This window comes from Ranitomeya variabilis, chromosome 8 (genome assembly GCF_051348905.1).
Source record: "Ranitomeya variabilis isolate aRanVar5 chromosome 8, aRanVar5.hap1, whole genome shotgun sequence".
Taxonomy (NCBI): domain Eukaryota; kingdom Metazoa; phylum Chordata; class Amphibia; order Anura; family Dendrobatidae; genus Ranitomeya; species Ranitomeya variabilis.
In genome coordinates this window covers 85,400,789-85,416,561 of record NC_135239.1, presented here as the reverse complement: position 1 = coordinate 85,416,561, position 15,773 = coordinate 85,400,789, and positions in this window count along the sequence as shown.

Genomic DNA, 15,773 nt, shown 5'->3' with positions numbered 1-15,773 from the left:
ACGCCATTCAGGAACCAGGGACGCACTACCTCACCAAGGTGATTATACATTACTGATATTCTTTCTTACAGTGTTTACAGCGTTTCCCTGTTTGCTTTTTGACCATTTTTTACATCTCAACCCCTCTCTCTCTCACACCAATGATAGTATACTGCTACTATTTCCTATATTTATCCAAATGAAATCTCACTTGTTTTCTATTCATACCTCATGGTATTATTATTTGGTTTATTGGCACTGAGTCAAGTATTGAATTTTGTCAGAATTACATTTTTTACACATTTTTTTCACCTTATGTATGTTATTGCTTTTAGTTTTTTACACACTGTTTGTTTTTAGTAATAACTGGGGATTTTATTATTTTTTTATTTTACCTCAGTCATATCATACATCATGTTTTTTTGCACATGTTCTTGGCCGTGATTTATATTGTCTCTTATTGTATATATATTTATTCAATATTTTTCTGGATAGCGTCCTTTTGCAATTCTATTGATACTTGCTGTTTTTATTATCCTGGAGATTTTCCCGCTACTGTACTACTTATTGTAATCTTATATTGATAGAATAAAGTTATTTTACAGTGGACTATTTGGTCGGTTGTGCTGCTCCTTTTAGTTTTCGATTGTCTCTTTGTCCGACTGTCCACGTATGTTTATATTTGTCCTTCCTCACGGGTACTAAACACTTTTAAAGGGAACCTGTCACCCCCAAAATCGCGGGTGAGGTAAGCCCACAGGCATCATTCATTCATTTCATTCATTCATTCATTCCGGAATGCTGTAGATAAGCCCCCGATGTAACCTGAAAGATGAGAAAAAGACATTAGATTATACTCACCCAGAAGCGGTCCCACTGCTGGTCCAGGTCGGGCGCCTCCCATCTTCATCAGATGACGTCCTCTTCTGGTCTTCACATTGCGGCTCCTGCGCAGGCGTGCTTTGTCTGCTCTGTTGAGGGCAGAGCAAAGTACTGCAGTGCGCAGGCGCCGGGAAAGGTCAGAGAGGCCCAGCACCTGCGCACTGCAGTACTTTGCTCTGCCCTCAACAGGGCAGACAAAGTACGCCTGCACAGGAGCCGCAGCGTGAAGACCAGAAGAGGATGTCATCTGATGAAGATGGGAGGCACCGGACCCGGACCAGCAGTGGGACCGCCCCTGGGTGAGTATAATCTAACGTCTTTTTCTAATCTTTTAGGATACATCGGGGGCTTATCTACAGCATTCCAGAATGCTGTAGATAAGCCCCTGATGCCGGTGGGCTTACCTTTCCCGCGATTTTGGGGGTGACAGATTCCCTTTAAGCTATTTCTTTGTTTTTATTTTGTCCGTGCCACCTATGTGAGCATTTCTTTGCAAAAAATTTTTTATTAACGTGTGCACATAGCCTAAGAATAATGTTTGCAATGTAAACATTGCAATTTTCTGCTGCTGTTATTCAAGCAGAAAATTCACTGTGTTTATCAGTTCAAATAAAGTGTGGGCAGGACAGTGGCTCAGCCTTCAGCCTTGCAGCGCTGGCGTCCTGTTTTCAAATCCCACCAAGGACAACATTTCCAAAAGTTTGTATGTTCTCTCTGAGTTTGTGTGGTTTTCTTCTGGGTTCTCTCATTTCCTCCCACACTCCAAAGAGATACCTATAGGGAATTTAGATTTTAAACCCTTATGGGGACAGTCATGATGACTGTAAAGCGTTGCAGAATATGATAGTGATGTATAAGCAAGCATAATTAATAAAGTGTGAGTGATTTCATGAAAACTCCTGCTTACTGTTATTGAACTGCGCTTTTTTTCTGGTTTTTTTCTACATATTTATTAATGAGAAGCCTGAAATAATGCATGTAAAAACACATTGCATTAGTAAGCGCAGAAGCCATTGAGAAGATGTCATCAAGAAGTGGCTTTAAATTTGGCACATCCGTGATATTTCCTAGAAATGGACGTCTCGCAATACTTGATGAAAATATAAGAAGAAAATAGGTTTGGGAGGCTGTCAAGTGGCCTACAACAATAAAATAGAAGCTGCATGAATTTATAGAATGTAAAGGTTGTGAAATACATGTGACAACAATTTCTCTTATTCTTCAAGTGTCTGGAATGTGGGTTAGGATTGCAGGATGGAAGCCTTTTCTTACAAATAAAAACACTCAACTGTGGCTATGTCTTGTCAAAACCTACATCAAATCTGCCAAAAAGCATTTGCAAAAATGTGTTATGGTCTGATAAGACCAATGTTATACTTTTTGGCTTTAACTTCAAAAAGGCATGTTTGGTATAATCAAAGCATCACCAAAATAACGCCATACGCAAAGTGAAGCATGATGGAGGCAGCATTATGCTTTGGGGCTGCTTTATAGAAGCTGGAACTAGGGCTTTAGTCAAGGTGGAGGGAATTATGAATAGATCAAAATATCTGTCAGTTTTGCAACAAAACCTTTGACCTCTGCTAAAAGCTTGAAGATGAAGAGAAATTTCATCTTTCAGCAAGACAATGTCAGTGCTGGATGAAGATTTAGATTTTGGAGTGGCCCAGCCAGAGCCCAAACTTGAATTTGATTGAAAATCAGTGGGTTGACCTGTGCGCACTGTAAACAGGAGATGGCCTGGCAATTTGACAGATTTGAAGCACTACTGCAAAGAAGAGCTGGCAATGATTGCCAATTCTACATGTGCCATGTTGATAGACTTCAAACAAAAACATTTCAGTTTATTTTTCATTTGAATTGAATAGATTACATGTGACATAAAGGTGGGAAAAAGCCTGAAATTATTGTTCTTGGTATGTGTTTTTATAAGACAAAAACCTAGAGTTAAAACAGGCGTGTGTAGACTTTTTACAATGCCTAACTACCGTAATACCAGAGTCGCCAACAAGATACCAGTGTGTGAAATAATGCCAGGGAGAAAGTTTAGTGCACATGTCCTGGGCACAAGGTATTAGATGTTTCTAAATAGGGGAGACCCTCGGGTAACTAAACCTTTTACTATAATCAAGCAGTAAAGCCACAGAAAGCTACCTGCCACCATGATGATCAAAATGTTCTCCTGGTTACCAACTGCAGAATGTCAGAATTAGGTTAGATGGGCTCATTATGCAAAAATAAGCATTACTGAGGGGTAAAAAAAGTCTTGAAATATCTGATATTCCTGAGGGCTGAAATTTCATAAATTGAATGCCTGAGTAGAACAAAAAATTGCGTCTCACAGGCAACATAGCCCTAATTCTTTTTACTTATCTTTTTCTCGGATATGTTGTGAATGTGAAAGATACAAAATGAAAATCAGCATGTTCTGAGACATAATGTGGAACAGGTGCGTAAGTGCACAGATCTTATCTATTTTTTTTTGTCAATCTACAGTACTTTAATCTAGAGGGCACACATACTAATTAGCTGTAGCAATAGCCTTCAGTGAGATTCTGGTGTCAGTATAAATTTGCAAGGAAAATGTTAACTATTCTATGTACAAAAAAAGGGAGCTTTGTTTCATTAAAGGGTTTTCATAGATATTGGTTGGAGAGATTGTATTTGTGACATGAAATATAAGTTGGACAAACTCAGTGACTGAAACTCAGTTTTAACTCACTATAGTATTGACTATACAATATATGAGATAGATAATGACAACGGAAAAAAATTCCCTTAGATCCCCATACACATTAGGTCAAAGTCGAACTAACCCAATGATTTCCGCAGGATGAAACCATCATGCATGTTGTGACATACCTGTTTGTGCCTGCCCGTGTGTTTTGGTTACTGTCACTAAGAGATGTTGCACCTTTGGTGTTGCAGGGAGATAATGCAGTGATTCTGTGTATGACTTGGACTTTTGGTTCTGTACAAGAACATAAAATGGTATTCTCATGTAATTAAATTGCTTAAGTGAAACAGCATGAATAAGCAAGTTTGCAATTAATTTGCTTTTACTATCTGCTATCATTCTTCTGCAATGAAAACTTTTATCTTCTATGGAGTACAACTTGTTTCCAAGGGGCTCAGCTACATGAGCTTGGCCAAGTAAGCACAGTAGTTACATTCCAGGAAATGAGTTACCTGCTAACTAGAAATGAGCGAACTTGTTCGAAAAAGTTCATCAATATTAAATTCGGCACAAACGTTGCACATTCAGACTCATGTTTAGATTCACAAGCATTTTTCCTAAAAATCGGCAAAACTCAATCAAATCTCGTTAATGATCAAGTTTCCATTAATGCTTTTGTTTGGACTTTGGCTAGGATAGTGGGGCTGTATGATGAGGGGGAGGATGTGTTTGATGAAAGGAGGAGGTGGGGAGAGTACAGAGTAGCGGTGGACTGTATTTTTTTAATTACCTTAATGTGTAGAGATTCTGTCAGCCAATCGGGGTTTAGAAACCATCCACAATGTCCAGACGCAAGGGCTTTTGTTGTTGCCTGCTGAATTCGCATGTCCCTCACCATGTAAAAAGCGGACATGTTTTTGCCCCATTTTGTCAGTGTAACAGCCCAGAAAGGCTGCTCCTGCTGCTGCAAGTAGTCAGATAGTTAATTAAGTGGTTTATTGTCAACTAGTTCAGCTAGACCCTGTGTCAAATCAACCTTGCAGCATCTAAATTATTTGAGCTAATAGCTTGGTGCAGGCAGGAATCTGCATTTCAGAATCTAAATTGTTTCTGCTAATGCTGTGGTGCAGGCAGGAGTCCACCTTTCAGAATCTAAATAGTTTGTGCTAATACTGTGGTGCAGCAGGAGAGTCCACATTTCAGAATCTAAATCGTTTGTGCTAATAGTGTGGTGCAGCCATGTGAGTACACATTTCAGAATCTAAATTGTTTCTGCTGATGCTGTGGTGCAGGCAGGAGTCCACATTTCAGAATCTAAATAGTTTGTGCTAATACTGTGGTGCAGCAGGAGAGTCCACATTTCAGAATCTAAATCGTTTGTGCTAATAGTGTGGTGCAGCCATGAGAGTACACATTTCAGAATCTAAATTGTTTCTGCTGATGCTGTGGTGCAGGCAGGCGTCCACATTTCAGAATCTAAATAGTTTGTGCTAATACTGTGGTGCAGCAGGAGAGTCCACATTTCAGAATCTAAATCGTTTGTGCTAATAGTGTGGTGCAGCCATGAGAGTACACATTTCAGAATCTAAATTGTTTCTGCTAATGCTGTGGTGCAGGCAGGAGTCCACCTTTCAGAATCTAAATAGTTTGTGCTAATACTGTGGTGCAGCAGGAGAGTCCACATTTCAGAATCTAAATTGTTTGTGCTAATAGTATGGTGCAGCCATGAGAGTACACATTTCAGAAGCTAAATTGTTTGTGCTAATAGTGTGGTGCAAGTAGGAGTCCACATTTTAGAAGGTATCTAAATCATTTGTGCTAATACTGTGGTACAGCCAGGAGTCCAGAATTCAGAATCTAAATAATTTGTGCTAGAAGAAATCCATCTTGTGGTTCTTGTGTAATCAGTGTTAGAAGTTTGTAGCTAATGAGATGCTTGTTCTCAGGGGCAGGAATATAGGCAAACTCTTATCTTCCTGCTCTATCCTGCTCTAAGCCAGAGAAACCAGGAAAGAGACCTTCCCACAGGCCGCCCCCAAGTGCAAACAGTCTGTCTCTATGATGAGGGACATGTTTGTGCTTGGGGGCAGCCTGCGGGTAGGTCTCTACTTGGTTTCTCTGGTTTAGAGCAGGCAGATAAGACTCTGCCTACAGTCCCGCCCCAGAGCATGACCATGCTGCAAACTTCTAACACTGATTAGACAAGAACCACAAGACAGATTTCTTCACCCTAGGTATCATTTTAATCAGTTTAACAGTGCGAACCTGACAGTGTCTGTAGGTTACTTAGCAAAATCCTGCTGACAGGTTCACTTTAAGGTGTTCTTATGCGGACCCAGGGACAGCTAAAATGCTATTTTGGTAAAGTTAGGAGCATTGCGCTATTTTGGCAATCATAGATGTCGTTATTTATCTCTTTTAAGGCCTCATTCAGACATCCATGTTGCATGTACATGCTCTATCCATATTGTTCAACATGTATTTTGATCCAACATGTACACATCATATTCTATGGAGCTGTTAAAGTCTTTAAATATCTCATGCACTGTTCTATTGGAGGGTTTCTTTTGCTTTATAACTTCCAAAATAGTCATAATTTTTCTAATTTTATCAGGAGTCTATTAATCTATTAAACCTTACCTGATCCATCTTTACTACTCTGCCGAAAATCCTGTTTAGTCTATCATCTTAAAAAATGCACAAAGATATATGAATCAATATTCAGTAGAGAAATTTATCTTAAGTCTTGTTTTTATTTTCTGCTTTAGTACCATGCGTCCAAAAATTATATTTAAAAATTCATGTTGTGTCCATCTTCGTGAAATTTACCATATTAATGGACAATGGATGTATGCGAATCTGTGTTGTACACCAGTGCAATGCTCTTTTGTCCCTTGAGAGTGGACATCTTGTATGAGGCTGCTAACTGACAGTGACACGAAATTGTAAATTATTTGTGAGGAATGGAGCTCCATATAAATAGTAAATGATTTTCCTGTAAATTAGTGTTTCTTTCAGTTAAGTCTTACAATTGCCTAATCAATGCTTTATTTTGATGATGATGATTTAATGATTTTTGACCTTCTATTTTAATGTGCATGTAACATTGTGTAATAATATGCATTATAAAATAGGAAGGGAAATAAAATCTGAGAACATGCTATTAGGATTTTTTTAGTATCTAGCTTTTGTTTTTTATGTATTTTTTTCTTAATAGCAAGAAAAGTGTTAAACTGTGCTGTATCTATATCAGTAACAATTTACTCTGGATCATGAAAAGCTGACTATTCCTATGAACAAGCTGCACTGATTAGCATTGTCTGCTAACAAGCTCATTCCAGCAGCCCACAGATGCAATGTCTCTGGGTTATTTATACAGTATTTATACTCCTTCCTTCTCACTCATCCTGATTCTATGAAGGAAAAAAACAGAACCGCAAAAAAGTCCATGCCTTACTGAAACAAAATGCCTTTAATATCACCTTAAGGAGGTTTCCAAATTGTCGATCACAGAGCAATAATGGCCTCATGCAATGAAAGGAGAAGAACAAAGGACCTTGTCCAGCCACAAATTCACTGTCCAATAAGCATGTCTATGCTCATATCTCCCAACTTTCACAGAAAAGAAAGGACAAGTTATGTGGCAAATGCAAATTTGGACCACACCCCTAATCAAATCCCTAGCCACACCCATTTACCATTTCTCCCATTTCTCACTACCCAGGCAGGATGAGATGTCATAAGGGGCAGGGTGGCAGTGAGGGACATTCAGCAGACCACCTAGGACAACAGGCCGTAGACCCAAATAAGGGTTTGCCCACTGTATCTGGAGATGGTTATTACTTACAGACATAATTTTTGTTTATTTATTCTTAGTTGTGGCAACCATAACTTTGTCATTTTATGCAGGCTTCACTACATGAGATACTAGCTGTAGTTTTTTAAGTGCCATTTTACCAAACATATCTGTAAGCCTGCTATCACATATCCAAATTTTTAAGCTGTTTTCTATCTGCATGTATTCCTGCAGGTGTTTGTACAAACTATGCACTACCAATGTTTTTTGATTATAGTATTTTATTGCATTTTTTGCATGAGTTTTCCCTCTTATTTGAAGTACAGTGCCTTGCGAAAGTATTCGACTCCCTGGAACTTTTCAACCTTTTCCCACATATCATGCTTCAAACATAAAGATACCAAATGTAACATTTTGGTGAAGAATCAACAAGTGGAACACAATTGTGAAGTTGAACGAAATTTATTGGTTATTTTACATTTTTGTGGAAATTCAAAAACTGAAAAGTGGGGCGTGCAATATTATGCGGCCCCTTTAGCTTAATACTTTGTTGCGCCACCTTTTGCTGCGATTACAGCTTCAAGTCACTTGGGGTATGTCTCTATCAGTTTTGTACATCGAGAGACTGAAATTCTTGCCCATTTTTCCTTGGTAAACAGCTCGAGCTCAGTGAGGTTTGATGGAGATTGTTTGTGAACAGCAGTTTTCAGCTTTTTCCACAGATTCTCGATTGGATTGAGGTCATTGGCCATTCTAACACCTGGATACGTTTATTTGTGAACCATTCCATTGTAGATTTTGCTTTATGTTTGGGATCATTGTCTTGTTGGAAGACAAATCTCCGTCCCAGTCTCAGGTCTTTTGCAGACTCCAACAGGTTTTCTTCAATAATGGTCCTGTATTTGGCTCCATCCATCTTCCCATCAATTTTAACCATCTTCCCTGTCCCTGCTGAAGAAAAGCAGGCCCAAACCATGATGCTGCCACCACCATGTTTGACAGTGGGGATGGTGTGTTCAGGGTGATGAGCTGTGTTGCCTTTATGCCAAACATATCGTTTGGCATTATTGCCAAAAAGTTTGATTTTGGTTTCATCTGACCAGAGCACCTTCTTCCACATGTTTGGTGTGTCTCCCAGGTGGCTTGTTGCAAACTTTAAACAACGCTTTTTATGGATATCTTTGGGAAATGGCTTTCTTCTTGCCACTCTTCCATAAAGGCCAGATTTGTGCAGTGTATGACTGATTGTTGTCCTATGGACAGACTGTCCCACCTCAGCTGTAGATCTCTGCAGTTCATCCAGAGTGATCATAGGCCTCTTGCCTGCATCTCTGATCAATCTTCTCCTTGTTTGAGATGAAAGTTTACAGGGATGGCCGGGTCTTGGTAGATTTGCAGTGGTATGATACTCCTTCCATTTCAATATGATCGCTTGCACAGTGCTCCTTGGGATGTTTAAAGTTTTAGAAATCATTTTGTATCCAAATCCGGCTTTAAACTTCTCCACAACAGTATCACGGACCTGCCTGTTGTGTTCCTTGGTCTTCATGATGCTCTCTGTGCTTCAAACAGAACCCTGAGACTATCACAAAGCAGGTGCATTTATATGGAGACTTGATTACACACAGGTGGATTATATTTATCATCATTAAGCATTTAGGACAACACTGGATCATTCAGAGATCCACAATGAACTTTTGTAGTGAGTTTGCTGCACTGAAAGAAAAAGAGCTGAATAATATTGCATGCCCCACTTTTCAGTTTTTGAATTTCCACAAAAATTTAAAATAACCAATAAATTTAGTTCAACTTCACAATTGTGTTCCACTTGTTGTTGATTCTTCACCAAAAATTTACATTTGGTATCTTTATGTTTGAAGCATGATATGTGGGAAAAGGTTGAAAAGTTCCAGGGAGTCGAATTCTTTCGCAAGGCACTGTATTTTTGGTGCAGAGATGAATCAGTATTTTTAATGCACTTTTATAGTTAGAAAAGCTTTTAGCTTGCACTTAAAAGAGCAACTGCTTTTTACTTACATTTTATTATATCTACATGCTTTTCTAACATGCTTTTTTTTTTAGGCTCCCTATAGAAGTTTAAAGAGAGTAAAGAGCACAGTGTGTAGGAGTTTTCATGAAATCACCGCCACTTTGTTTTGGACAGTTAAACATCTACGTGTATATGGACATGTTAAGTATTAGAGTTGAGCAAATTTGTTCGGATTCGGTTCTGAATAAGATCAGCATCGAAAATTGTTTTTGCAATATTCATCAAACACAGACATCATTAGAGTCAATGGGAGTAGGAATTACCGAATATGTTCGGAACCGATCATCAAACATACATTGGGTACGAATAGGGTTCGAATATGGCATGAATATGGCAAATTCAGATTCAGCGACCGAATCCAAAACAAATTTGCTCAACTCTATTAAGTGTTCGTTGCAGAAATTTCTGCACCATTTCTGCACCTCTTGGCAGGAAAAACGCTTCATAAAAAAGGTGCATTTTTGCTGCGTTTTTACATGCATTTTTTGTTGTATATTTTTCCTCATTCATTAGTACTAAAGCTTTTGAACTGTGCAGCTTTGATGAATTTTTTTCTCTGTAGGCTTCTATGGGGAGATTGAAAAAAAACGGCAGTTTTATGCAGAATCAGAGGTTCTCTGCACTATAAAAAAAAAACATTAAAACACTGCTTTAAGTCTGCACCAAAAATGCATCAAATGAAGTGGAAAACGATTAGAAAATATAGCAAAGAATATGGGAGCACATAATTTGCTGGATTTCTTTTGGGGGGTGAGGAGCCATAGCGCTTTTCCAAAACCTTTGTTCTACCAGTAACGTGGTAGCTACCAGATAACGGACATGTGTGAGAACTTGCTTTTTCTGTGGATTGATTTGAAACACAGATGAACTAACTTGTTTGGAAAACGTTGGCCAATTTCAAATTCAGCACGAATGTAGCACATTTGGATTTGTGTTCGGATTCACAAGCATTTTTACTCAAAGTCAGCAAAATTTGGTCACAGTTCGATAAATCATCACGTTTCCACTAATGCTTTTGTTATGACTTTGGCTATGATAGTGGTGCTGTATGATGACTGGAGAGGATAGGGGAACATATTTGATAAGAGGAAGGGGTGTAGAGAGGTTAGAGGAGCTGCGGCTGCCTCTTTTTTCCCCCTTAGCTTTGTGTGTGTTGATTACAGCAGGCAATAAGGGCGCAGAAACCATCCACAATATCCTGACACAAAGGCTTGTGTCATTGGCTGCCAAAGTCACATGTCCCTCTCCATATATACAGCGGACATGTTGTTTTGGTGCCATTTTGTCAGCGTAGCAATGCAGAGAGGCCACTCCTGCTTCTGCTACTGGATATTCAGAAAGTTAGCTTGGCGGTCAATTGTCAGTCAGCTAGTTCAGATACATAAGATCCTGTGTGGCTGTGAAATCGAGCTTCCGGCAAGTCAATCGTTTCTGCTCATTGTATGGTCCAGAGAAACCAGGGCACATTTCAGCATATATACCAATCGAGGAAAACAAAGGAGTAATTTTCCAATATAACAACCTTTATTTCTATTATCCTAAAAAAATGACAGATTTACAATAACACTTTTTAATATATATCAAAAAACGAGTACACCTCAGATGGTTTTACCCATCTGTAGAAAGTTTTGCAGAAATAGAAAGAATGGACTCACACATCAATAAACAACATGGCCTTCACATTAAAATTCTATAGAAGGCCTGTAGTTATCTATACTGGTCACCATAAAAATACTAGCGCTAAAGTGAAATCTAATTTGTCTATGAAGCCTAGTACTAATTGAATCATTTGGATAATATGCATGTATGTCACCACAAAAATCCTATAGCTTATAACTATCAATAAAAGTGACTATTGCACCTAAGCCCTTCACATACAGTGCCTACAAGTAGTATTCAACCCCCTGCAGATTTAGCAGGTTTACACATTTGGAATTAACTTGGCATTGTGACATTTGGACTGTAGATCAGCCTGGAAGTGTGAAATGCACTGCAGCAAAAAAGAATGTTATTTCTTTGTTTATTTTTTTTTTAAATTGTGAAAAGTTTTTTCAGAGGGTCATTTATTATTCAACCCCTCAACCCCCCAGAATTCTGTTTGGTTCCCCTAAAGTATTAAGAAGTAGTTCAGGCACAAAAAACAATGAGCTTCACATGTTTGGATTAATTATCTCTTTTTCCAGCCTTTTCTGACTATTTAAGACCCTCCACAAACTTGTGAACAGCACTCATACATGGTCAACATGGGAAAGACAAAGGAGCATTCCAAGGCCATCAGAGACAAGATCGTGGAGGGTCACAAGGCTGGCAAGGGGTACAAAACCCTTTCCAAGGAGTTGGGCCTACCTGTCTCCACTGTTGGGAGCATCATCCGGAAGTGGAAGGCTTATGGAACTACTGTTAGCCTTCCACGGCCTGGACAGCCTTTGAAAGTTTCCTCCTGTGCCGAGGCCAGGCTTGTCCGAAGAGTCAAGGCTAACCCAAGGACAACAAGGAAGGAGCTCCGGGAAGATCTCATGGCAGTGGGGACATTGGTTTCAGTCAATACCATAAGTAACGTACTCCACCGCAATGGTCTCCGTTCCAGACGAGCCTGTAAGGTACCTTTACTTTCAAAGCATCATGTCAAGGCTCGTCTACAGTTTGCTCATGATCACTTGGAGGACTCTGAGACTGACTGGTTCAAGGTTCTCTGGTCTGATGAGACCAAGATCGAGATCTTTGGTGTCAACCACACACGTGACGTTTGGAGACTGGATGGCACTGCATACGACCCCAAGAATACCATCCCTACAGTCAAGCATGGTGGTGGCAGCATCATGCTGTGGGGCTGTTTCTCAGCCAAGGGGCCTGGCCATCTCGTCCGCATCCATGGGAAGATGGATAGCACGGCCTACCTGGAGATTTTGGCCAAGAACCTCCTCTCCTCCATCAAGGATCTTAAGATGGGTCGTCATTTCATCTTCCAACAAGACAACGACCCAAAGCACACAGCCAAGAAAACCAAGGCCTGGTTCAAGAGGCAAAAAATCAAGGTGTTGCAGTGGCCTAGTCAGTCTCCTGACCTTAACCCAATTGAAAACTTGTGGAAGGAGCTCAAGATTATTAAAGTCCACATGAGACACCCAAAGAACCTAGATAACTTCGAGAAGATCTGCATGGAGGAGTGGGCCAAGATAACTCCAGAGACCTGTGCCGGCCTGATCAGGTCTTATAAAAGACGATTATTAGCTGTAATTGCAAACAAAGGTTATTCCACAAAATATTAAACCTAGGGGTTGAAGAATAATTGACCGACACTTTTATGTTTAAAATTTATAAAAATTTAACTGAGCAACAAAACTTTTTGGTTTGTAAGATTTATGCATCTGTTAATAAATCCTGCTCTTGTTTGAAGTTTGAAGGCTCTAACTTATTTGCATCTTATTAAACCTGCTAAATCTGCAGGGGGTTGAATACTACTTGTAGGCACTGTATATCCATATAATGGCCTCATGAATTATTCAAACCATCATCACAATATACCTGCAGCCATGGTCGCCTGAAAGTGTGCTAGGCACTGGCAATGGGCTCTAGATAAAATTGAATGTGATATACAGTATATACCCATTCCATTTATATATGCCTTAGTTCTTCTTACCCAACCATAAGCTAAGCCGGAGCGCGTACCGCGCATGCGCTGCCTCTTGCTGTGGGGAGAGGTGCTCAGTAAGGGCATTGCGTCGCCATGGTTATGGGTCCGGTAATGTGAACGGACCATGTCATGTGATGACGCACGCCTTGAGTGCCGCTCCCCTCTGCACGACGCAACATGGCGGGGACGCTCCGCACACGGCTGCTAACAATCTGGGAGGATTCCTCTACTATATAAGATGGTTACACATACCGTTTACTCACCTCCTGATGAAACTGCAGAGGCGGTGAAACGCGCGTCGAGGTGCAGCATTTTGGATCACACTTTGAGGCCACCATGACTGCAGGTATATTGTGATGATGGTTTGAATAATTCATGAGTTCATTATATGGATATATGTGAAGGGGTTAGGTGCAACAGTCACTTTTATTGAAAGTTATAAGCTATAGGATTTTTGTGGTGACATACATGCACCTTATCCAAATGATCCAATTAGTACTAGGCTTCATGGACAAATTAGATTTCACTTTACCACTAGTATTTTTATGGCGACCAGTATAGATAACTACAGGCCATCTGTAGAATTTTAATGTGAAAGCCATGTTGTTTATTGATGTGTGATTCCATTCTTTCTATTTCTGCAAAACTTTCTACAAATGGGTAAAACCATCTGAGGTGTTCTCGTTTTTTTGATATATATTAAAAAGTGTTATTGTAAATCTGTCATTTTTTTATGAGAATAGAAATAAAGGTTGTTATATTGGAAAATTACTCCTTCGTTTTTCCTCGATTGGTATATAGTCTCTGGTGAAGGTATTCCCATTAGATTAGTATATGAGGTGTTCTCTTTAAGTGTATATGCACATTTCAGCATATAACTCTTTTCTGCTGCTAATATTGTGCTTGAGCCAGGAGTTCACATGTGAGAATCTAAATTGTTTGCTCTAGTAGCATGCTCCAGAACGCAGGGGACATTTCAGTATCTAATAATAATACGATAGAACCAAAATATGTGACAGCACAAACAGGCAAATAGCACTAAATGATAGTACAGAGAATGTATATATATCCTTATATGCCACAACAGTCCAATATAAATCACAGGGGATAGCAGAAAGCTAAATCCCAGGGGGGAAGCTCTCAGAATGAACACTAAATTCATCATATGTGAGGTCCAAGGCATCTGAATATATATTTTGGTGGCAAAAAATCGAATGTTCAATTGTACCTGAATGCAAAGATAGATGCCAAGAAGATTCACATATTTAAAACGAAAGTGGGTACGTGTGTTGCCGAGTTAAAACATCATACCCTAGGCAGATGCTGCTAAGGGAACACATAGTAGAGTTACAATTAAATGCATTATTGCTCACCCATAAATGCAAAAGTTGCCAGTATGTGCTGGTGAAAATATTAATTCTTTGCGATAATGCCGTGGTCCTGAAACAAGGCCACATTTTGGTATATAAATATTTAGTGCTTCCATTTATTTCAAGCCAGGCGTCCACATTTCTGAATCTAAATTGTTTTTACTAATAGATTGCTCCAGAAAGCAGTCTACATTTCAGTATAATAAATCTTTTGTGCTAATTGTGTAGTCCAGAAGGCGGCCCACATTTTAGCATGAGACAGGGTTTGGAACAGCATTTCTACCTTAAACATTGATTAGTAATAGGTGGATTAGTCACATGTGTAGGCCTGGTGTTCTGAGAGCCCTGACAAATTCAGGCAAGATACATGAAGGAGACCCAATTGGGAGTCCAAAAATTAGGGGCAGACACCAAAAAAGTGGCATCAATATATTTTATTTATTATTTTACCCAATTATACAGCATCATTAATTCCACACAGTGCTTTACAGATATTATGAATTTCCCCAGAGGAGAAATAGTATAATGGAGCTCTGACACCCCTTCCACTAGAAGCAGCCAACCAGATGGAGACCCAACTTGGAGTCTCCACATTTCAAAAAATTGTTAGTAACATCAGCAGCAGTAGCAACAGAAGGTACACAAGCCACGTAAAAGGTGTGACAGACTGCAATTACGCGAGATGAATGCATCACACTTAAAATAAGACCATCGCCTAGCCTGCCCAGTCTATGACTTGTTCATTTTGAGGAAAATTAGGCGATGTACACTTTCAGGGGACAGCCATCATTACACCACCAGCAGCACTGAAGACACATTCTGAGAGAACTCTGACTGCCGGCCATTACAACGCATTCAAAGAGTGACAGGCAAGTTCGGGCCACGATTCCATTTTGGAAGACCAAAATGCAAAAGGGTCCTAACCCCTGATGGCAATAATATTGAGCTCAAGATTCTCCTGCACCATCTTCTCCAGTTGTTGACTATATCTCTGATTTGTACTGTATATCATCAAAAAATTAATTTATGTCAGTTCTTCAATACAAAAACTGAATCTCATATTTTACATAGTGTCAATACAAACAGAATGATCTATTTCAAGTGCTTATTTCTGTTAATGTTGATGATTATGGTTTACAGCCAATGAAAACCGAAAAGTCACCTAAGCTTTTTAAAAGGTCCTTTATTCTGTTTCAGTAGGCTCCACAATCATGGGGAAGACTGCTGACTTGACAGATGTCCAGAAGGAAGTCATTGACACACTCCACAAGGAGGGTAAGCCACAAAAGGTCATTGCTAAAGAAGCTGGCTGTTCACCAAGTGCTGTATACAAGCACATTAATGGAAAGCTGAGTGGAAAGAAAAAGTGTGGTAGAAAAATGTGC